Source organism: Mixophyes fleayi, chromosome 11 (assembly GCF_038048845.1).
Source record: "Mixophyes fleayi isolate aMixFle1 chromosome 11, aMixFle1.hap1, whole genome shotgun sequence".
In the NCBI taxonomy this organism is placed as follows: Eukaryota; Metazoa; Chordata; class Amphibia; order Anura; family Limnodynastidae; genus Mixophyes; species Mixophyes fleayi.
In genome coordinates this window covers 40,651,846-40,675,197 of record NC_134412.1, presented here as the reverse complement: position 1 = coordinate 40,675,197, position 23,352 = coordinate 40,651,846, and the positions used below count along the sequence as shown (strand labels likewise).

The following is a 23,352-nucleotide window of genomic DNA, read 5'->3' as shown; positions in this document are numbered from 1 at the left end:
AAACAAGGAACTGAAAAGAGGGGAAGAAGGAGAAGATAAAGCAAAAGGAGGAGAGAAGAGTAAAGGAGATGGAGGAAGCGAGGGAAATATAGGAGAAGACAAGACAGAAAATGCAATATAAAAGAACCACTTAGCCTGATGCTGCCAGCTATCCGGATCCAGGAAACAGGAAGCTCTCCCTCTTCTGCTGCTGGATATATTCTTTCCACAACCACTCCCACCTTGTTCCAATTGGCTGATTCCGTCCCAGGCTTAACCCCTTGTTGGTAAGTAACATATTCAGCTCACAACACATGCTTTTAAACTCCTTCGGCTTAATGGCCTCTCTCATACTTTGTGCACTTTCAACCTTTGCTTATCAAACTAGTCAATGTGTTTCTGATAAAAGCAGGCTCATAAAAATATACATGATGTTACAGTAACTAAAGAAACAGCATTTGCAATGCATATTTCCATTATCACAAATAACCCCATTTTCTGTTTTGTAAAATTCCATTGGATCTGTTAACCCTTTTTCCTATTCTACGCACTTCATCTATTTTTCTTCTTTGCTTTTAATGCCTTAAATGGTGTAGCTTGCTGTTAAAACTTAGTGAAAAATAAAAAAAAGTTTATTAAGAAAAATTTTTACTATACAAGAGGTGCAAATTAGTTGAATATTTTGCACATAGGTTAAATACTGGCTGTTTTTTCATTTAACACACAAATACTTGATAGCTTTATTTTCACACTGAAATTTAAGGATGTGCCCTACCCCAGCTATAAATCTGTCCCCACATTTTAAATTTACCTCTCCCTCCAATGCAACATGGTTTTGCCCAGGTGCAAAGTTACTGCTTTTTTATGCTTTGCTCTCCTTAGTGACTTATTTGGGGATTAGGCTTTCTGGGACAAATTACAGGTTTTTTTTCTATTTGTTGTTCTGTAGCTTTAGTAAGTTGTAAACAAAGGAAAGACAAAGTAAGTGTATTTAGAGGCACTCCGGGATAATGAGAAATTAAAACTTAACTTTTATTATATTAGATATAAAAGTAGAGGACAAGGTAGAGAGCGAAATATAAAACAAGTGAAAAAAATACTAGACAAAGGTCTAGGATTAAAATTAAGTGTATGGTGAATTAAAATTACAAAAAATAATTTGCAAGGCTCCGCTGATAACACCGCTAAATTGATAACGTGATATGCATAAACCTAAGCATAGGTATACAGATTGGTCTATATTAGTGCTCCGAAAATATGTACGTGCATAAATATAAATATTTAGTAAGTTGGTAATCCAACATTTTTTCCACAGTTGTGACATCTGATTTAAATGTTGTAAACCATGTATATCTAATATACAGTTTGCTTCATGTATTGGGAGGCAGTGATTGAAGTGGAAATTTAGAAGTGGCAGTATGAAAACTGTAATGGGAATATAAGTGAATGGAATGTGATAATTTAACAATGAAGGCAGTAGGAAAAGTGGTGGTATGGCATACCAACATATACATCCCCACATTGACCACTGTTGCGAGGTGATTGGATTTTTGTGTAGGATGTCATCTTTTTATTGTACATATGCCTCAATATATTTATTTTTTACAGTTAATGGATAGGTATTTCTGAAAATACCTCAGTACAGACTCAGTAGTGTAGCGCAAAACCAGAGTGTGTCTATATAAACATATTTAGGCATACACATATGAAGAACAAGCTCATACTGATGTCCACATTTTTACATAGCATTTGTCCTTTGTATATAATTCCCCACTTAGTGTGTGTCTGTGTGTGTTGGACAACTTAGACTGTAAGGTCCAGTTGGGCAGGGACTTATGTGAATGATTAAATATTCTCCTATATAAATAGTAATAAATAAATACTGGAAACGTAAAGCATTTACAGAAATATATTATATATATATATATATATATATTTAAATGTTGTAAACCATGTATATGTAATATATACTGTTGAATATTTGGGCAGCACGGTGGCGTAGTGGTAGCACTTCTGCCTCACAGCACTGGGGTGAACTGAGTTCAATTCCCGACCATGGCCTTATCTGTGTGGAGTTTGTATGTTCTCCCTGTGTTTGCGTGGGTTTCCTCCGGGTGCTCTGGTTTCCTCCCACACAAAAAAAAAAAAACCATACTAGTAGGTTAATTGGCTGCTATCAAAATTGACCCTAGTCTCTACCTGTCTGTCTCCCTCCCTGTCTGTATGAGTCTGTCTGTTAGTGTGTGTCTATATTAGGGAATTTAAACTGTGAGCTCCAATGGGGCAGGGACAGATGTGAATGCGCTGCGGAATCAGTGGCGCTATATAAATGGTGATGATGATTATATATATATATATGTTATTTTATAGTTTACCAATAATCATTGTTTATGCGATTTGTGTGGTTCCAACTCACAAAGCGTTTTATGCTTTATAAGCAAAAGAATAACAATTAAATAACATACGCTGCGCCCTGCTGGGTCCAGCTTACAGTCATTCAATTCCGAAGTCTGTGGTCAAAGAGACTGTAAGCAGATTCCAGAGAGCAATATATATACATTTGGTGTTACAGTAAATACATTACAGATGACTTGGCATGTTTCCATAGGTTCAGGTTCCAGGACAGCCCAGTATAGTGTAGTTCATAGGTCAGTTCCAACGATACCCTCTAAGATTGGGGTTCAGCTCTCCAAGGGTGGGGGTCAGATGCATACTAATCTTCCAGACGAAACCTAGTTTCAACCTGTCTATTTACATTATACACACAATACCATTCTGATCACTTCCCTATATTCCCTATATTCCCTATATTCCCTATATTCCATAACTAGCATACACAAGGTGCGATCTCATAGCCGATTGAACTGAATCACTAAGGACTAATGATGTTTCCTGTAACCTGAACCTTAGATCTCAATTAAGTGCTTCTTAGCATTATCATATAAAACTATAAATTAAATAATATTTGTTCATAAACGACTGTGGGTTGGAACTATTTTAAAAATGAACTATGTACAAGTGAATGTGTAAGTGTATGCATGCGTTATGTATCGTGTGATTGCGTTATGACATGTGGCGTACTGATCGCAATCACACAGTAAAATAATATTAATCAAAATGCTTTCTTTCATCCAATTACTCGACTTTGACAATATATATATATATATATGCACAATCAATGTAGAAATACAGTTGTTTCCAATGGCAGCTGATAAATGTAGTATACATGCCAACTTTTCTATTGTCCCCTCCGGATGATCCCAGAGGGGGCATGATAATTGTGGAAGGGGATGGAATACCACAAGTTATGTCATTTTGACCCAGTTTCCACTACATAATGCCGCGATCACGTAATTTTGCTGCAGGTGGTAGGAATCTGTCTCAGCCATTTGACTAGGAAGTGGCCAGAATGCAGGCGAATTGCCTACTATCCCGGGAGTTTGCTAGACCTACCTGAAATTCTGGAGTCTCACAGGAATTTCGGGGGAGTTGGCAAGTATGATGTAGCGTAATAGTGACAACTAGTGTTATGTACTGCTGTGTCACTGTTCTGCATCATTCTCTTGAATAGATACAACATAGGAAATGGCCATTACAGACAGACTTCTGTATAATCATATTACTTTTGTTCTTCAATTAGTACTTAAGCTTTATTAGTACCCAGTGCTTTTTAGTGTTTATTACTGTTTATATACAAACAAGTTAAATAAGGTTTCCACCCTGTCAAAGGAAGTAGTGAAGAATTGACAATGTTTTTTTAATTCTACTGATTATTAACGTTATATTTCTGATTTATCTTACAAACTTGTAATTGTTGCAATATACACACCAATATTGTATACTAAAAAGGAGTTTGAGGATCCTTTTTCAATCTTACCTTATATATTATGATAGTGCCTGTCCAATCTTCCGTCTTTTATTAATATTTTTTAAGAATTGTTCACAGTACATATATATGTATATGATTTGATCATTATTTTTTTACTCCATATAGTTTTAAACAAAGATAATCTCTGTTTTCACTGTAGGTTCTGTTCCAACCCCAGAACACATTCTGGATACGGTTTTCTGCAAGCAAGATTATATATGGTCTGGATCTTCCCAAATGAACTGTCCCGTTCCATTTCTAATTGCTGCTATGCAAACGCTTCTCAGTTTATTTTGTAAATAAGATTCTAGTTGCCATCAGAAGTCCTTAGTTTACCTGTTGAGCAGCATACAGTACACTATATGCTTGTAGTAGTATCAAAATAGACTGAAACCTCAAAACACTAACACTCAGAGCACTATTGGATAATGTTATATTTACATATTGAAATGACATGTGTAACAATGAATATATTTAGTGCACAAAGAAAGCTTCAGGAATTATTGTAAACACTTATAAATAAAAGTTTTACTTTGTTTTGGAATTGTCCACAGTTTTCTGTACCACACTATATGGAGATATTGAATTGTTCTTTATATAATGCATTGTGACATGGTTTTGTCCAGGAGAAGACTTACTCATTTCTTTGCCTTTTCTTAATGAATCAGACCCAATGGGCCTGATTCATTAAGGAAAGTTCAGCAAAAGTAAGTAAGGCAAAACCATGCTACAATGGAGGGGGAGGTAAATTTAAAATGTGATGGTAGACTTATATTTGTGGTAAGACATGTTCTAGATCAACTTTAATTTTCAGTGTACAAATAAAGTATAAATTTCATATACAATCGTGTGAGAACTTATGACTTGCTTATTCACTGGGAAAATGTGTCTCTCTGATGTGTCAGAGAAAAGATATGGCAGTTAAAATTATTTCTGACTAAGAAATGGTTTTTGAATACACATCATAAAGGAGTTACACTGCCTTGTCCCAGTGGCGTCATATAACTGTGAGCAGAAAGAAGTTTGCTTAAAATGTCCTGCAAAACTGTAACAAATGTGTCACATTCCTGGAGGCCAATCTGTATTGGGGAAATCATCCATGTTTCTCTGTCCTACCTCAACAGATAGGAAATTAGGTATGTTCTTTTTCTGTTTCTGTATTTTTCCTTTTTATTTTAAAGAAACATATTTACATTGTAATACTTTATATCATATTGTTACGATTATTTTTCTTGTTACCTTTAGCATTGTGACTATTTTGTCATATTCAATACCATGTAATAACATTCTGTCTTTGTGTTCTTAACAAATTCATGTGCTAGTTAAGCTTGGTCATTTAAAAATGCTACATAACTGAAATACAGGGTGTTGTTTAGCTAATGATAACTCTAGTTAATTTAAGTTTTCACTTTAAATGGATATAAGATTAGGGAGAACCTAAGAGCTCGTGGATTTCTCTGGCCTATGCCTTGCCTCCGAGATAACGTCACCACTTGGTGGTGTGCACATACTCAGGAGCTCCACAACAATATACTCCATGGAGTGATTTCTAATTTTCTGTTTCATCCTATTTCTAATAAGGGACCAACCATTGTAATGGCTGCTATGGGGTATGTCAAGGAAAAGTACCTATAAGTATAATTGGGCAGCATGGTGGCGTAGTGGTTAGCACATCTGCCTTACAGCACTGGGGTCATGAGTTCAATTCCCAACCATGGCCTTATCTGTGAGGAGTTTGTATGTTCTCCCCGTGTTTGCGTGGGTTTCCTCCAGGTGCTCCGGTTTCCTCCCACACTCCAAAAACATACTGGTAGGTTAATTGGCTGCTAACAAATTGACCCTAGTTTGTGTGTCTGTGTGTGTGTGTGTGTGTTAGGGAATTTAGACTGTAAGCTCCAATGGGGAAGGGACTGATGTGAGTGAGTTCTCTGTACAGCGCTGCGGAATTAGTGGCGCTATATAAATAATTGATGATGATGATGATGATAATTTGCCTCTTTCCTTTTTTTTCCTCCATGGCAGCCATTACAATGGGATGTATAATTAAAAGAAATTGAACAGCGCTAATATTCCCATTACTAACATAATAAATGTAGAATTAAAGAAACAATATAGATATGAATAAATTAAGATTAATACTTATAAAAATCATTGGCAGAATAACGTGTTAAGGCAATTGCAAGTTGGTTTAAAAAGAAAAACTACTCTTTATTATAACATGTAGTTAATCTTAAACAATCACAGAATTTTGATGCTAATATATAGTATCTAATAAAATAATCATTCAGAAGCTAATTGGCATATAACTTTTAGAAAGCAAGAAACATTTGTGCAAGGTAAATATATAAGGAAAACAGAAAGCTGTTTTAAACTCAGTGTAAACATCAATTCAATTAGGAACTCTTGTAGTCCCAAAAAACTAGGAAAACATTATGAGCAGCATTGAAAATAGTACAAAGTGTTTAAGGAACTAAGATTCTCCTTTGGTGTTCATAAATGGAGGTTATTAATACTATGCAAAGTAGCGCACCATTTCATTGTTAGGTCTTCCGCATCAGACAAACATGTGCTTTAATCCTGTGTAGCTGTCAGTTAATTGTAATATGTAAGTGGCAAACTAACTGAATGAAGATAGTGTTCATAATCGCACCTCAGTTTCCAAAGATACAGCTTCCTAAACAAATCCTTTCCTTAGCACTTTCTCTCTGCTCCTCTTTTGCAGACTTGCTTTCTGACGCATTTCAGCTCCAAACAAGACATCTTCAAAGATGATTTCATGAGACGTCATAACCTGTTTAAATAGTATCCTCCTCATGCTCACAATGCCTCCCCTTTAAATAGGTGTCTTCATGTTAATCAGCTGAGAAAACCTAAACAGCAAACTCTTTGCGGCAATCACAATATGGGTTTTATATTGTTTCATCATAAATACCACAAATAGCATGTTAAAGTAATAATTTAATATCTTCAGCAAAAGATATTTTATCTCTTAACTTCTCAACACTCATTAACACACACTCATACTCAGATAAGCAGTTCACAAAGCAGCTTCCCCTGAACTCAGGCAAATATTATTTATATTGCCTACATTCCAATAACAGAAATACATATGATGTACTGTTTAGCAAAGTAGCAGACAGAAAAATTTAACACTTTAAACTCCTACTTTTAAATTCTAAAACAGTTACTATAAATAAACATAATAAGCTAAAAGTTCTCATTTCTGCAACACAAATTTCATTGGGAAAAAACACAAAATAACCAGTTTGCAATCTATGGTGTACATTCTTTTTCTATTTCAAAAGAATCGGCAATAACTTACCTTCCTTTATAAAAGAGAAAATCGTCGACCATACATTTCAAAACTAGAAATCCAAATGTCCCTTTTCCAAATCGAATCATGTTTGAGAAATCGCAGCAGTGCGTCCAATTTTGTTAAAGTAATAATTTAATATCTTCAGCAAAAGAAACTTTAAGAATAAAATTATATCATTGTTTATTTACAAAAGAAAAGCTTGCGCTGTGATAATATCACGCTCATTTTCAGTCTCTGAAAACTCTGGTCTTCCACAGACCAGACAATTACTTTTAGTACCAGCAAAAGTAGGTTGCACTACAATTTACAAATGTCATATTACAATTGGCTGAGAAGGTATATAGGCGTATCTTGATCCTTTTGGCTCCCCTGGATTCAATGGAGACTTTGGAGAAGTTCGTGCAAGTCTTTGTTCATCAACTCTGATTAGAAACATCTGTTCTTTGAATTAACTTTTTCATTCTTGTTCATATCCCTCTCATCAGCTCACACGCAAGGATCCAGTTGACATAATAATACCACATCAAATATTAATGATATACTAAAATAAGATAAAACAATGTAAATATTTTCATATTAATAAATTGTCTTCATCCAAAATAAAAACTCTTTGACAAGCACAATAATCTTATAAAATATAAAAATATGCAATAAATTATATGTAAAATATACAATACATGATATGTAATATATACAAAAAAATTATGTATACATAACTAACTCCGTATAAATCTCCTATACCTTAATTGTTATTTTATTATACACAGCCGGCTTTTTGCACTAAACTTGGGACTCAGAGCAACCTGGATAAATTCTTATTTGGCAATGTAAGTTGAAGATCTTAACTAATTTAAGATTTTGATTTGGGCATTTTTCACAAATCCTTACCTTATCTTGGATGGTAACATCATTAATCCTTATATAATGACTTTTATGTCATGACCAATACTCAAATCCATGGTACATGTTTTTATTCTTCATCTCAGGTTTCCGATCACATGAGATGAGAAATAAGAGTCTTTCCTTTCAGTTCTATAACGGACTTGAGATGAATTAAATCATTCCTTTTTAGAATTCCTAATAGTTCCTTGGTGGTATTATATATTATCACTGGCAAATCATTCCTCCACCTTAGCATTAATGTGTCAACCCCATTCTTAAAAATAGATTGATCTTTGTCAGGATGCCAGGCAGTTGGTGCAGCAGCCCACTTAGGTAACCCTGGTTTCAATGGGTTCTAGATCACACAACCAAAGAGAAAGATATTATAAAATAGTGTCTTTATTACAAACAGACACACTGTAACTTATAGCAAAATAAGAAGTTTTTTTTTTACCAAAAACAACACCCAGAATAGCACCGAATTTCACCACAACATTCCAGAGTCAGTTTTAAGACAACTAATAAAGTTTTAAATGGGAATAAGTTCTGGGCAAACCAAACTGAGGAGAGTAGTTCTCAGGTGAAGTTATAGTATTCAAGCTCCAGTGGCAATTACCTTGACAACAGAGCACTCAGGTCCAATGGATCTCTTCAAAAGTTTTAGTCTCTCCAGCCAGACTTTTGATCCAAAACACTCCAATTCCTGACAACTTGCTGTTCCAAGCTGCTTGGCCAAAGCTCTCTAACAAGATGGTAGGGATCTGCCCTACTCCAATAGGCATACCAGGTGAACAGACCCACAAGAATATCCCTAAGGAGCACATTTTCTTCCAGGTAACTGGTTTGCAATCTGGTCACTCTTTAGATCTGGTTGGAGACAGGACTCCAAACCCTGATTCAGAAAAATCACCAACAACACAGAATATTCTAAGTTTATCCAGGATGGTATTGGTTCCCAAATTCTAAGGTGATGGAGCTATTAGCGGATAGTTTTCACCTCCTTGTGATTTTTCCCTCCTACTGTTTTGGAGCCTATGAGTCTGACACAGTTCCAGGGAGAACAATAGCTACTCAAACCATGTGCTGACTATCTTAATCCTGGTTAAGTAACAGAGACTCCCTGTTTCCATGCTTCTGAGTCATGGAAGGGGATTTAGATGGTCCACACTCCTATTTTTAAGACTAAGGTGGTGGCTTGGTCAAGAAACTGTACATCCACCATGTTGTAATCCAATACGATGTTCAGATGAATATATGTAACCCACTTGGCTTTATTTAAAAATAATGTCAGATGGAGGAAATTTCAGATCCATCTTTTTACAATCCTTAAAGGGAACCAAGAAGTTTTTTTATTTCCCCAATTTCTCTTGTTATTTTTTTTTTTCACTTAATAATTTTATAAGAGAAAAAGAGCATTCATCTTGCATGTTGTTCCAATTTTCTAAGAAATGTGCATCATCATTAACAAAGGGGGGGATGGTGATTCTCGCCTATATATCTTTTGCAGAGAGACACTGTCCACCGGTGCCTCATGTCTGCTTTAAGCAAATTCCCTTGTTAAAAATTGTCATTAATAGTGCTTCTTCAACCATATCAACCTTTATAAACTATATATATGTATATATATGTGTGTGTGTGTATTTTTATATATATATATATATATATATATATCTATATCTACTATATAAAAGCCTAGTGGCGTGTGTCTGTGTGTGAAAAAAAAAAAAGCTGCAGCGCCACCTGCTGGGCGGAGTTATACACTGACCTACTAAATTCTTAGTGTGTGTGTGGGAAAAAAAACTCAGAAAGGGCTGAAATTTGGTATACTATGATGTTTTTAATTTGTTAATTTAATTTGTTAATTGTTAAAAGTGTTTATAAAGATTTAAAATATATATATATATTTCTTGAAGAAGAAGTGACAGTTGGGAGTGGTTGCCGGGGGTGACAGTGGGGAGTGGTTGGTGGTTGCCGGGGGTGACAGAGCGAGAGGGGTGTGATACTCAGGACCGCTGAGAGAGATCCCTGTGTCTGGATAGACATCTGGATAGATGTGGCGATAAAGATGAAGGATGAGGTGATGGAGAAAAATGATGAGGTGGTGACATGGGGACAAAACTACGTTAAAAAAGGGCGCTTGCGTCGGGAAGTAACGCTCTTCCCCTGAGGAGGCCTGGGCTATGGCCCAAATGCATGACAAGAACCTTTTTAACACCTTAAGTAGCTTGATTTGACTAGAATGCATGAGTATCATGCACGGGTTAACTTGTGTGTGTGTATATATATATATATATATATATATATATATATATATATATATATATATATATATATAGGCAAAAACAATAGATAGCGCAGCGCGTAACTCTGAGGAGACGCAAAAACAGTTCAGATAATGTCCCTTTAGACAGATGGATGTCCTATGTTCAGGCGGCTGCCAAATTCCCACACGACCAGATGATGGACTGGATAAAATCTACAACAAAACAAGTGGGAGGGGGTGCCACATAGTATAATACTGTATATAAAAATACAGAGAGGTGTACCACAAGCCAGAGTCTTAGTCACCAAGTGGGTAGTAGACACTCAGATAATGCAGGTGAATCAGTAGTAAAGAAGATGCAGAGCACTCTAGAAACACCAACACCATACTAAGTATATTATGCGTGCCAGATAAAAAACTTTTTAAGCTTATCTGTAGATGTAACTGGTGTCTTCATGGATCAGATTAAACCTGAATTCTCCTCAAGGATAGTAGAATACTTCACATAACACTTGTAGAATCCGAAATGAGCACTTCATATACCCTCAATAGTGCACTATCTATTGTTTTGCTTTTATATATATATATATATATACACACTTCTCTCTTCTTCTACCTTTTCTGTTATAACATATAAATTCCGCCATCTTCAGTATTCAATTTGTAACAATATATGGATGAAAGTAAAGCTACATTTTTCTAGTGGTCCACATGGACCTTGGGTAGCAAACAGCATCAAAGGTCAATTTGATAGATTGGAATGTAACTTATCTATTCAAGCCACGTTTGGAAGACAAGTGCAGGATATGACTACAAAATTCTTTGATAGGGTATATCCCAAAAATTCGGATGAAGCTGAACTTTTCAATGTTAAATATTTAGAGAGACATGACCTACTGTTTCCAAGTATAGATGAATCAAACAGGAAAAAGAGAAAGGTCTCTCATAAGAAAATAGATATATCATTTCTTTCCAAATTTAATTTAAAAAAAATCAACAAATAAGACAAAACCAACAAATAACGGCAAATTATTACAAAGTTGTTTTTTTTAATCTTAAAACAAAATCATATCCTACGATCTTTATTCCTTGATAAACCTGCGATGATCTTTAATAAAAATAATAATTTGAAGATATTGGCTCCCAGTCTACACAAATAAACCTAAGAACATAAAGATCCCTGGGACATGGCTGCCTTGAAGATCCTTGAGCTGTTTTGCTGGATGGAACAGTTTGTATGACTTGTTCCTTTATTAAGGAACATTGCTAAGAATAAGACATCTGAAAGTATCTTGATGATAACAGAGAAAAAACTTAAATAGTTTTATCAATTGTAATACTGTATTTGTTATCTATGTTTTACAATTTCTTTGCAGTATGTGGATGTTAAAGTGAATGGGGCTAATAGTTTGTCAAATATGACCAATTAATAGCTTATATATAAATATTACCACCAGCAAACTCCTTGCAGGTAGTTGAGGTTTAACAAAAGGAATACAATTCCTATTCTGCTCTAAACCGAAACAGTATTTATATAATTTGCTTATGCTTATATTTTCAAGAAAGACTGCATACAAGATGTAGATTTATTGTCCATGTGAGGCACTTTTTGAGGTGGAGGAGACAGTGTGTGCGCGACACCAATAGATGGTCAGCGGTCGCCGCACAGTTTTAAAGTATTTTATTATTCTGTGGCGCCCTCCAGGCGCCCTCCAGAGCCCGGCGCCCTAGGCAAGTGCCTAACCTTGCCTAATGGGAGCGTCAGGCCTGGACACAGCCCAGTGGTAGCTCTGACTATAGTGGAGATGAGTATGTCCCTGACCATTCAGAGGAGAGTGGTTCAGACACAAGCAATAGCAGCGGTGATGCTCCATTGCAGGGCAATGGAACAAAGCGAAGGCACGTTCTATGCACAACAATTCTTAACTGCATGTCAGCATTTTTTTGAACACAGAAGGCCGACAAGATGAAGAGGTCTCCATCGAAACACTTTTCCAAACACTTTCCCAAAAAATGGGTGTATAACAAAAAGCAGTACTGCCTGTACTGCGAGAAGCTCCTCTCAAAAATAGCCCAGCTTATCCAACATATTTTTCGCAATAAGACTGATGTAGCTTGGGCCATGAAATTCTCCAAGCTCTTGAAAGAAATACAAATGCAATTTGCAGGTCTTTGGAATAGGGGCAGCTTTTACCACAATGCTGAGGTGATAAGGACAAGATGTGGCATTCTGATTCCATGCAAACTTCCAGTCAAAGAGTTGGTTGCCAAAAGCTTCATGCACTGGGTAGCCTGCCAAGGCTTGCTTGCTAGAAAATACCTGTCTCCATTTGCTCAGCCTGTTGACATCAGTGGTAGTTTTTGGAAGCTCTTGAGCGACATGACCCCAGATGAATTATTACTCACAGTCAAAAATGATCACTGCATCATTCAGGTGGGGCAGTATCTCTTCAACCTGGTCAGTTGAGATGTTGGCAAACACGAGTACATCCATCAGAAGCTTAGAAAAATTAGCATACTACTGTTACATACCAGAAGTGCTACTCCTTTGGAGAGGATGGAACACTTTACCATCATCAACATTAATTTAAATAGAGCCAGCAAATTCCATAGCGCTTAATATTTAGGATCAAACACATTAATACCAGAATACTGCTTAATACATACAGAAAGAGAGGTAAGAGGGTGCTGCTCGCAAGCTTACAATCTATAGGACAATGGGAGTTTGACACATGAGGTTATGTACTACATATTGCATATTGGCCCAGCCAGAATGCAATGGTAAAAGTGCTTAGTGGGTTATATGATCCAGACGCACAGAAATGTTGGTCCGAGTGTAAGAGGGTTGTTGTCTTTTGTGAACTATGTACAGGTTGAACATAGGGTAAACTAGTGAGTTTAAGAGGGTGGGAAATTCCAAGTGTAGAAAATACAAACTCTCCACACAGATATAGGGCCTGATTCATCAAGAAAAGCAAAGTGAATGCAATTTGCATTTTTTTAAATTCAGACGGAAATAGCACACACATACGCCCATATTCAAGTATAAGAGAATCTCAAGAAACGTGCTTGCATTTGCAGACAGACAGAACACATTGCAGAATAAGCACAATGCATATGTGCAATATAAATTCCCATGAGAAGGCATGAAAAAATATTAAATACATTAACACTAGTTAATACTAGAGATGCTCACTGACCCCCATGAAGTGGTTTTGGTTTTGGATCTGGATAAGCTTTGTGTTTTGGTTTTGATTTTGGCAAAACCGCTCTCGTGTTGTTTGGTTTCGGTTTTGGATCTGTATTGTTTTGGAAAAATTGCTAAAATATGCTAAAATCACATAATTTTGGTTCTTTTTTTGATCCTACATTAGTATTAACCTCAATAACACTAATTTCAAGTAATTTGCAGTGAATTTTGACCACCTCACAGGTCACAATATTATTTTCATACACTTTCAAACAAAGATTGCAGCAGTTCTTGCCAGTGATATGAAAAAGGCCATTTACATGCCTGGGCATAAGACCATAAATCCACCTCTTATGTGTGCAATTATTTTTACACAAATCCTGACAACAGTTGTCTAGCCATTTGTAGCGTTTGTAAAGCCACACTCAGTAGAGGTAGGGACCTTAACCATCTAGGATCCTCATCCATGTTACGGCATTTGAATCGAGTTCATGGAAAGCTGTTGGGAAAATCAGAAACTTATGTTAAAAAAATAACAACAAGTAGCTCAGTATCAGCTACCTCCCTTCTCTAATCTAGATCCCAGCACCTGCAATCTGCACCCCAAACACCTTCATCATCAATATCCTTACAAGTGATGGGAGATAGTCCTGCATCCAAGTTGCTAAGGCTAGATGACTCCTCCACTAACCATGATTCCTCTGAAGAATTATTGAGCGTTAGTCCCACTGCTGCTGCTGGGGGTGGATTTACAAACCAGAAGAAGACTACTAGTAGTTTACAACAATTGACTGTTAAACAATCCTTTGCTAGAGGAAGAAAGTAAGAAAGCTGCCACCCAGTCACAAAGCGGATCACAGATGCCATGGGGACTATGCTAGTATTAGATCTGCATCCAATATCCACTATTAATGCAGCTGTGTTAGACAATTACTTGAGGTCTTGTGCCCCCGTTACCAAATTCCATCACAACACCATTTTACTAGAAAAGCTATTTCTCACCTCTACCAGAAGGTTAGTAAAAATGTAATTATTGGGCTGCAAAATGCCATTCTACCCACTGTACACTTAGCCACAGATATGGGTACAAGTGGAACTGGGCAAACTAAAGATTATATGACTGTGACAGCCCACTGTGTCAGAGATTCTACTTCACCAGGAACAGCAGCGGCATGTACCCAAGTACATCACATTTTTCTGATGCAGCCTACTCTGTGTATCATCTGCTTCACTAAGAGGCATATTATCCATCATCACCATTTATTTACATAGCGCGACTAATTCCGCAGCGCTGGACAGAGAACTCATTCACATCAATCCCTGCACCATTGGAGCTCACAGTCTAGATTTCCTAACATACACACACAGACAGACATAGAGAGAGACTAGGGTCAATTTGATAGCAGCCAATTAACCTACTAGTATGTTTTTGAAGTGTGGGAGGAAACCAGAGCATATCCACGCAAACACAGGGAGAACATACAAACTCCACACAGATAAGGCCATGTTTGGGAATTGAACTCATGACCCCAGCGCTGTGAGGCAGAAAGGCTTACCACTTAGCCACCGTGCTATTATATATTATTATTAGTGTCAATAGTGTTATCGGGGATAAGGTCACCTCTAAAAAAGAGATGTGTTTGCAAAGAGCATCTAAAGATTTGAAGGCTGTGGGAAAGTCGGATTGAGCATGGTAGGGAATTCCATAAGTGGGAAGCAGCACGGGAGAAATCTTGAAGGTGAGAATGAGAGGTGGTTATCATACATGAGACAAGGCGCAGGTCAGAGGTAATACCGCTGACAACCTGTTTTAAAAACTAAGGGATGTCATTGCAACATGGCTTATCCTGCTTCGACTCTCCTGAGGATATGTGATTTCTGACAACGCCACCAATATTGTTAGAGCATTACAGCGGGTGGAATTCCATCACATTTCCTGTTTTGCTCACACAATCAACTTGGTGGTACAGAACTTTTTAAGAAATTACAATGACATGCAGGAGATGCTGTCTGTGTCCCAAAAAATGTAGGGTCATTTTCGGGATTGTGCAACAGCATGTAGGAGAATGCAGCAGCTTCAGGAAGTCTAGAATTTGAGGGGGAATGTACTTTAGTCCAGTGAAGTAGTCACCTGTGCAGAGAGTGCAGACACGGTTAGCTTGAGTCAAGTAATTGCCTTAATTATACTTTTTAAGAAGCAGCTACAGAAACTGAAGGAGGAAATTAAGCTAAACAAATCAGCTAACTATATTGTAATTGTAGATTAAGTACTTAATTCGCTTCGCCAGGATCAAAGAGCTATCAACATCTTGTAATGACATCTCCTCCTTCCGTTTCTCTGGCAGCTGGTTTTAGGAAAAAACGTAGTTTTCCCAAGACACCCAGTGGTGATGCAGATGAGTCAGCACAACATTTTGACATTTGTTCTGCTCTAAAAGAATTGCCCAAAAATCGTGACAGCTCTGCCATAAAATGAACTACAAATTCCATGAGGAAGGCCATTATCGGAAATTACATCAAAGACTTATGTGATGGTGGATTCCAGTGGTGATGAATTAGTATTGTTTGGGGAACATGTACACAATGATGAGGGTGAATATGATGACAGTGTACATTGCAGGCGCTGAAATCTAGTTAAGAGAAGGGAGCTACCTGATTCTGGTAAGCCCAGGGCCGGATTAAGGGAATGGAGGCCCCTGGGCTAAGGGGGCCTCCATTCCCCCATGAGGCGCCCCCCCCCCCTGTGATCCGAGCCGCCCCCCCCGGCACTTACCTCGTTCTCCTCCTTCCCTGGCGCGCTGTACACTCTTTACTGAGGAGATCTCGTGAGAGTGAGACTCACGAGATCTCCTCAGTAAGGAGACTACAGCGCGCCGGGGAAGTACTGCAGTGAAAGTGCTCAGCAGCACTGATCGGGCTGGGGGCGCCCCCGCACCCGACCATTCAATACTGCTGCTGAGCACTTTCAAGGGCCCCCTGGAAGCCCGAGGCCCCGGGCTGTAGCCCAGTTAGCCCTATGGTTAATCCGGCCCTGGGTATGCCTGGTAATATTTTGGGTAGAATTGCATCTTGGCAATTTTATGTTTTTCTACAGTAAACTTTCACCTTTTTTAGAGGTTTTTTTTTATTTAAAAAGGTACAAGCTTTTTTATTTTAATTTTTGTGTCCCTGACTTAAAACCACTATGCACTTGAACATGCAATGACAATTAGCAATGGAGCTCTTTTCTTTGGGTGTATATAACACTGTACACTTTTTGGTGCAAATTCAGAAGAAAAGCCTGCAAGGACTAGTATGTGTATTTCAGCAATGACTAATGAATTAGCAACGCAGCTCTCCTTTTTGTGTTACCTATATAACACAGTAGCATTTGACTGCAGAATTACATCAACCTTGTAAGCACTATTATTTGTATTTTTCTGCAATGAGATTTAACGCTGGAGCTATGAAGCTCTCCTGATTGTCACTGATTACTTTGTTTAACACTGCTACCACATACTTGCCAACTCTCCCGGAATGTCCAGGAAACTCCCGAAATCCGGGTCGGTCTCATGGACTCCCGGGAGAGCTGGCAAGTCTCCCACATCCCGCAATTGCGGGGCTAAAAATGACGCGATTCACAGTGAATCGCGTCATTTTGGCCCCGTCCCCATGACAAATATGCCGTTTGGCCACACCCTGCCCCCTCCCACCCTCTAGACATGCCCCTCTCCCAGATACAACTTGCCAAAAGTAGGCAAGTATGTGCTACCACCCTCCTCTTTCAATTCTCTAACTTTGCCTGCCCAACTGCTCTACACTCTATGCTACCCCTTCTGTGTCCCTCTCTCAAATGGCGCTAGATCGCCGTGGAGGGCGGTATTTATAGATTCCAGAACTTGCGAGATCTGAGATCCAAGATCCAATGACGTCACAATGACGTTTTGCCTCGTTTACGAATCCGAAAAAGCACGAAGGTACTGAGCTGACTCGGCTCGGTACTCCGATCCCATAAGTTCGGGTGTGTTCGGTTTCCGAGGAACTGAGCCTAAGCATCTATAGTTAATACTATAACAAATAAGAAAAATAAATTTAAAAAAGTGTGATTTTTTATTTTTCAGATGAAATACATATTTAGTTAAAATGCACTTGCTCTTAATTACAAACACATGTCCTGGCAAGCATACGCACCAGTCATAACAGTCATAACTATCAATCGGTACTTACACCTGTCCTCTAGCTGGTGCAAGTGATATGGCTAAAAAATATGCCTAGAGCTGGGGCGGGGGGCATCGGTCCCCCGGGCCGCTCCGTCTGACCCCTGTTCGGGCCGCCCCCCCCATGTTTTCTTTAATAATTACCTGCGGCCGCATCGCTAAACACGCAATGCCGCATCATCAATAACGCGGCCGCATCACGTGTCATGTGATGCGGCTGCCTGTGCGCCCCCCGGGCTGAGATTCGCCAGCCCGCGCCTGACCTAGAGCTTGAATTGAATGAATGTACATTGCCTACGTGCAGAAGCCCCTTCCTCCTACTGTTTTACCCTTCAAATCGTAGGCAGTCAGAAGTGTTATTTGCATTTGAACTTGAAATGCATTCACTTGTATAAAGTCCGTTCCTAAGCATGTGTAGGGCAATTTCACACAAAATACGGCACACAACGGTTCTTCCGCCCAAAGATGAATCAGGCCCATAGTACCCTGGTCAGAATTTAACCCATGGCTCTCATGCTGTGTGGCAGTAAGTCTTTCTACTACGCCACTGTGATGCAGTTAGTGGTAACAAACTGCAGTGAGTGGTAACAGAATAATCATTTTTATTACTCAATTCATATCTTGCACATTTGCAAGTAGTTTTTTTAACAGCCTTTAGAAAAATAAATAAATTGTATTTCCAAAAGTTGCCATGTGGTGGTATCCTTTCCCCATAAAAGGATATTCACATCCTATGTAGCCAACAATTCATCATACTGTTCTGCAGTGCACCAGCATCTGAGTGGTAACTGAATAAAAAATGGCCAGATTCTCTCCTTCTTTGGTATTGGGGTAATCTTAAAATCACAAAATAGACTTCAATGAAAACAAAGACACTATGGATGTTATGCTGAGCTCATACAGTCACGAGGTCTTGCGATACAAGGTTAGTATGCCTTTTATTTTAAGTGTAACAGGTATGTTTATAAAGGCATGTGATTTTTAAGATTGCTTTATTGCACTTTGTGATAGGCTCAAAAGTTATACTGCCCCTAGGTGGATAATGGAAGAAAAGGCCTTGTGTATTCAGTCAACAAGGCTACCTGCAAGTGAAATGCTTTTCCAGCTGCTCTGTGATGAGGTAGTGATTTCAGCTAGCCTGTTGCTTTGTTGGACTATTCCTGTTGCTCATATACATCAGGTATCAGTTATAATCCAAAATCTTTCATATAGCAGTAAATGTTCTCATACCCTTCAACAAATGAAATGATGGTGTTAGCATTCTGGAAGTGTAACTGCAGATGTAATACATAGAATGACAGTGTATAATACAATACAGCAATATTCTTTGGATCACAATGAAATATAATGATTTGCCCACCTAATATTGCACATACAGCATTCTCATATTTGTTCAAGGTAATAAACTCTTTCTTTTTACATTAAGTGGAAATTTGTGGCCATGACCATAGCAATATAAAAAGATCATAAATACGTGTAATAACTTACTGGTTAAAAACAAGGTTAAATATAATTGTAAGTATCTCAGAATAAATTTTTTCTCTCTGACAGTGTTGGCACGTCCCATATGACAAATCAAAGATATATATATATATATATATATATATCTATATATATATATATATATATATATATATCTATATATATATATATATATATATATATATAATATTATTAAATATGCATTAGTTTTATTTAAAGTAATAAGAACTGGAAAGTGGCAGTGAACATAACAAAATAATAAAACTCCATGTGAGATAAGTAGTGTGCACTGTACTAAAGTAGCTGAGTTCCTGAATTGTACATGCTTATAGATCAACACATTAAAGTTTTTGGTGGGAAGCAGGGGCGGATTGGGAACTTAAAGTGGCCCTGGAAAAAATTCTTGAAGTGGCCTCATGTGGGCGGGTCCAAATCAACTGTGGGTGGGGCCAACACAAAAGTAGGCGGGATTTAAAACGACTGGAATTCGGTTGTAGTAACATTTAGGAAAACCTAGATGTGATGACTTAAGACACAGTAGGTCATTTCTAAAGCAAAGCAGGGAAAAAGCTGCCAGTCCTGTGCTATAAAAATACATGAAATCTTTTACATTATCTGAGACTGATTTATACCTCTGTGCTCAAACTTCTTTTAGTTGCCTACTAACACATCCTTCTGAAATTCCCTTCATAGAAACATATCTGACTTTGTTTAATAAGTTTAACTATTACGAAACATGTTGGCAGAATCCTATTTGATCAGTCTGCAGCATATGAGCACCTCACCGCACTGTTGCATCTTTCCCTGACATCATGAGCTGTAACTACCAGTCAAATCTCTCTTTAATATTTAAAAATGTGTACTGTGTGTTTCAAACAATGCATCAAAAATAATACTTATAATAAACGGCTATCAAGTGCGATCACCAGAAAAGTAAAATACTTCAAGCATCTGCAAGAAAACACTTCTTTGGTAACAATTATGTATGAGCCCTTAATGTGCTCAGTGATTGGTGGTGGTTTGATTTAATAACAGTGCAGGGAGGGTTGGCAGACAATGGCATAAGTGAAGGGGAGAGCTATTCCAAGGGTTTGCTGGTGATATAGTAAGTTTAAAGGAGGCAGGATTAATTATATTGTCAGTGCAATGGGGGCTGGCCATATGTTCAGCAAAGTGATCTGAGAATGGGACCAATGCAAGGTAGAAGGAGGCAATGGAATCAAGGCGAGAACCACTAAAGTATCGCTAGAGCTGGAATAAGGCTCCGGGGGGCCCGGGGTACTTAAGACAGGAGGGTTATCATATATGACAAATAAACAGGCAAAACTGTGTGCACTACTGTTAGGTACACACAGCTCTGCCTTCACAAGTAGTACAGTGTGAAGCGGGGCATACCTCCCAACTGTCCTTTCAGTAGGACCAAATCCTAAGCGAGACGGTCACCGACATTCTGGACTGTCTCACCAGATTCAGGGCAGTTGGCAGACTGTCCTCCTCTCTCCTACCTGTTCTTGTCACTGTCACCACATGTGGCTGTTGGATCAGTTGCTGCTTGTCTGGATCCTGGAATGTTGGCGGCCCTACATGGAAAAAAAAATGGGTACATGAAATTTAGAAAACTCCAACCATCCCTGGCATTTAATCAATAGCACACACATTTAATAATTAGGCCTATTTCCCTCCCTCCAAACAGCCCCAGCAATAAATTAATAGCATTTACATTTAATATAACCATTTTCCAAAAACATCATGGCATTACATAATTAATATTCACATTTAAATGATAAATAGCTCTCCTTCCCAAACTCAGCCCCACATTCAATTAATAGCCCCAAACCATCCCAGCATTAAATTAAAGGTCCCTTCACTCCATATTAATTTAATAGGCCCAGCATTAAATGAAATTATCCCACCAATAAATTAAATTGCCCCACCATCACCCCACAAATATTAGCACCCATTAAATAATTAGCCCCAACATAAACTCCACCATTAAATTAATACCCTATCTCCCACCCATGAACTATTAAGGCAGCCCCCTCCCTTCCCTCTTATCACACAATATATTAAGACCCTCCCAATCCAACCTTTAGCAGCCCCCACTCCTATCCTACATACCCTTTAGTAGCCCCCCTCCTATCCTACATACCCTGTAGCAGCCTCCACTCCTATCCTATATATCCTTTAGTAGCCCCCCTCCTCTCCTACATAACCTGTAGCAGCCTCCACTTCTATCCTATACATCCTTTAGTAGCCCCCCTCCTCTCCTACATACCCTGTAGCAGCCTCCACTCCTATCCTATACATCCTTTAGTAGCCCCCTCCTCTCCTACATACCCTGTAGCAGCCCCCACTCCAATCCTAAACACCCTTTAGCAGCCCCTCTCCTCTCCTACATACTCTTTACAGCCCCCCTCACACACATACACTTTATAGCAGAGAGAGAGACACACACACTTTATAGCAGAGAGACACATACACTTTAGCAGAGAGACACACACACACACACTTTATAGCAGAGAGAGACACACACACATACACTTTAGCAGACATATACACTTACCTAGCTCCTTCTGAAGACTCCCCCTCACTGCACACATGGGACGGCAGCTGTCATGTGACACGTCCCATGTGACCTGTGTAGGAGACTGCAGCAGCCACAGAGGGGGGAGAGGGGAGAGACCATTTTCCTCGGCCACATTAAGGTAGGTGGCTGGTCCCAGAGGAGGGGCCAGCTACCTAGTACCACACTGCCTTTCCCCCTCTTCCTCCGTTCGGTTTGGGGGGGCGCTACACATAATTTTTTTATTTTTTTTTAATAAACCCCTAAAAAGACACTAATCGGCCTCCTGAGGCTGTCGGCCTCCCGGGATTTTTACCAGTACGTTACATGGCCAATCCGCCCCTGGTAGGAAGGGATCTTTTTGCAACCATGCAACCAAGGGGGCAAATCTAAAATGTGTGGTTAGATTAAGCATTGGAAACCTGGTAATGCTGAGTCCCCCCAACTCCCAGGCCCCTGCACCCAAGGTAGTTCCGTCACTGCATACAGGGTGCAATTCTGTATGAGACCCCCCCACTCTGCTGTAAAAAGAACCCTTTGGAGACCTTTTTTAAAAGGCGCATGCACAGTTGGTGCTTACACTAGACCACGCATGCTCAGAAAAGATTTTTAGAGTAGGTACTGGGGATCCGGGAGGCTACAGTGGTGTCGATGGGCCTTCACCCAAGTTTTGCTATGGGGCTCAGGAATGAATTGTTCCGCCTCTGTCAACACTCTTTAACTAGATTTGCTCCTAACACTAAATGATGAGCTTTGTCTCCTGCAGATTATTTGGGGCATTCGGCACGATTCAGAATACCTGGTAATATAAATAGATGTGATACCTACCATGTACATACTCAGGGTAAATACTCATACAGCTAGTCTTTGTGGTGGGCTATTCTGTGCTGAATTTACAGGAAGGTGAACACAACAACAACACGTCAAATCTGATCTAATGATCTATAGGATAAGTTCTTTTTTTATATTCACAGCAGTCTTTCTACATAATGGATACATCAGACGGAGACAATGATCCCTCTAGCATGTATAAATCTACTGTGAGCATAGTTACTGTGCTTCTACAAGCAGGTATCGCTATGGTAAATAGCACCACATAAACATTTGCATTTACTTTTAATGAAACATTTTCTACAATGTTGCCATAATTCAAATAAATACATTATCACCTCCAGGATGGAACCTGCTGCTGTACCAGGTTTTGCTTCCCAAGGTGATGGCTTTACAAACTCGTACAGAATTTAACTGGAAAAGGAGTGAAAACTGTGCAGTCTGTCAGTACCTGAAATGTGCAGTTTCTGATGTAATATTCCAGTGCTATGTCAAATTGTAAAAGGAAAAATTGTGGATGAGATCTGAAATATATTTGACATTGGTCAGTGGTACTGAGCAGGGAAATGCCTGTGCTTTATTTGTTGTGCTGTGAATGCTAATTGTGTTTCGTGCTGGTGGAGGGGAGAGGCTAAATAATGTCACCCTTCTCATCCCTGGTGTTAGCAGAACCAGGATTAGAGCAGCTTAGAAAGCTGGCGTATAAGCCACAAGACTTACTTACATAGTCCGGAAAGTGCTTTCATTTTTTAGATTTGAATTGGGAGCCTCACGTGTTGTTA

At 38.7% G+C, this 23,352-nt stretch overlaps 1 protein-coding gene and 1 long non-coding RNA gene across 3 annotated transcripts in view; one reads left to right on the top strand and one right to left on the bottom strand.

Annotated features, from left to right (window-relative positions):
* Positions 1–6,094: 6,094 nt before the first annotated feature.
* The window catches only part of LOC142107935 (uncharacterized), a 38,022-nt gene continuing 20,764 nt past the window's right edge, over positions 6,095–23,352 (bottom strand). The window contains exons 2-3 of the long non-coding RNA XR_012680046.1: positions 18,777–18,925; positions 6,095–7,704 (exon numbers count right to left, since the gene is read on the bottom strand). This is a non-coding gene — a long non-coding RNA (uncharacterized LOC142107935). The remainder of the gene's footprint in view (positions 7,705–18,776; positions 18,926–23,352) is intronic.
* Positions 18,440–23,352, top strand: part of LOC142107933 (germ cell-specific gene 1-like protein) — a 100,202-nt gene continuing 95,289 nt past the window's right edge. For both annotated transcript variants that reach the window (XM_075191601.1, XM_075191599.1), the window contains exon 1: positions 18,440–18,619. The gene's annotated coding sequence lies outside the window, so the exon portion shown is untranslated. The remainder of the gene's footprint in view (positions 18,620–23,352) is intronic.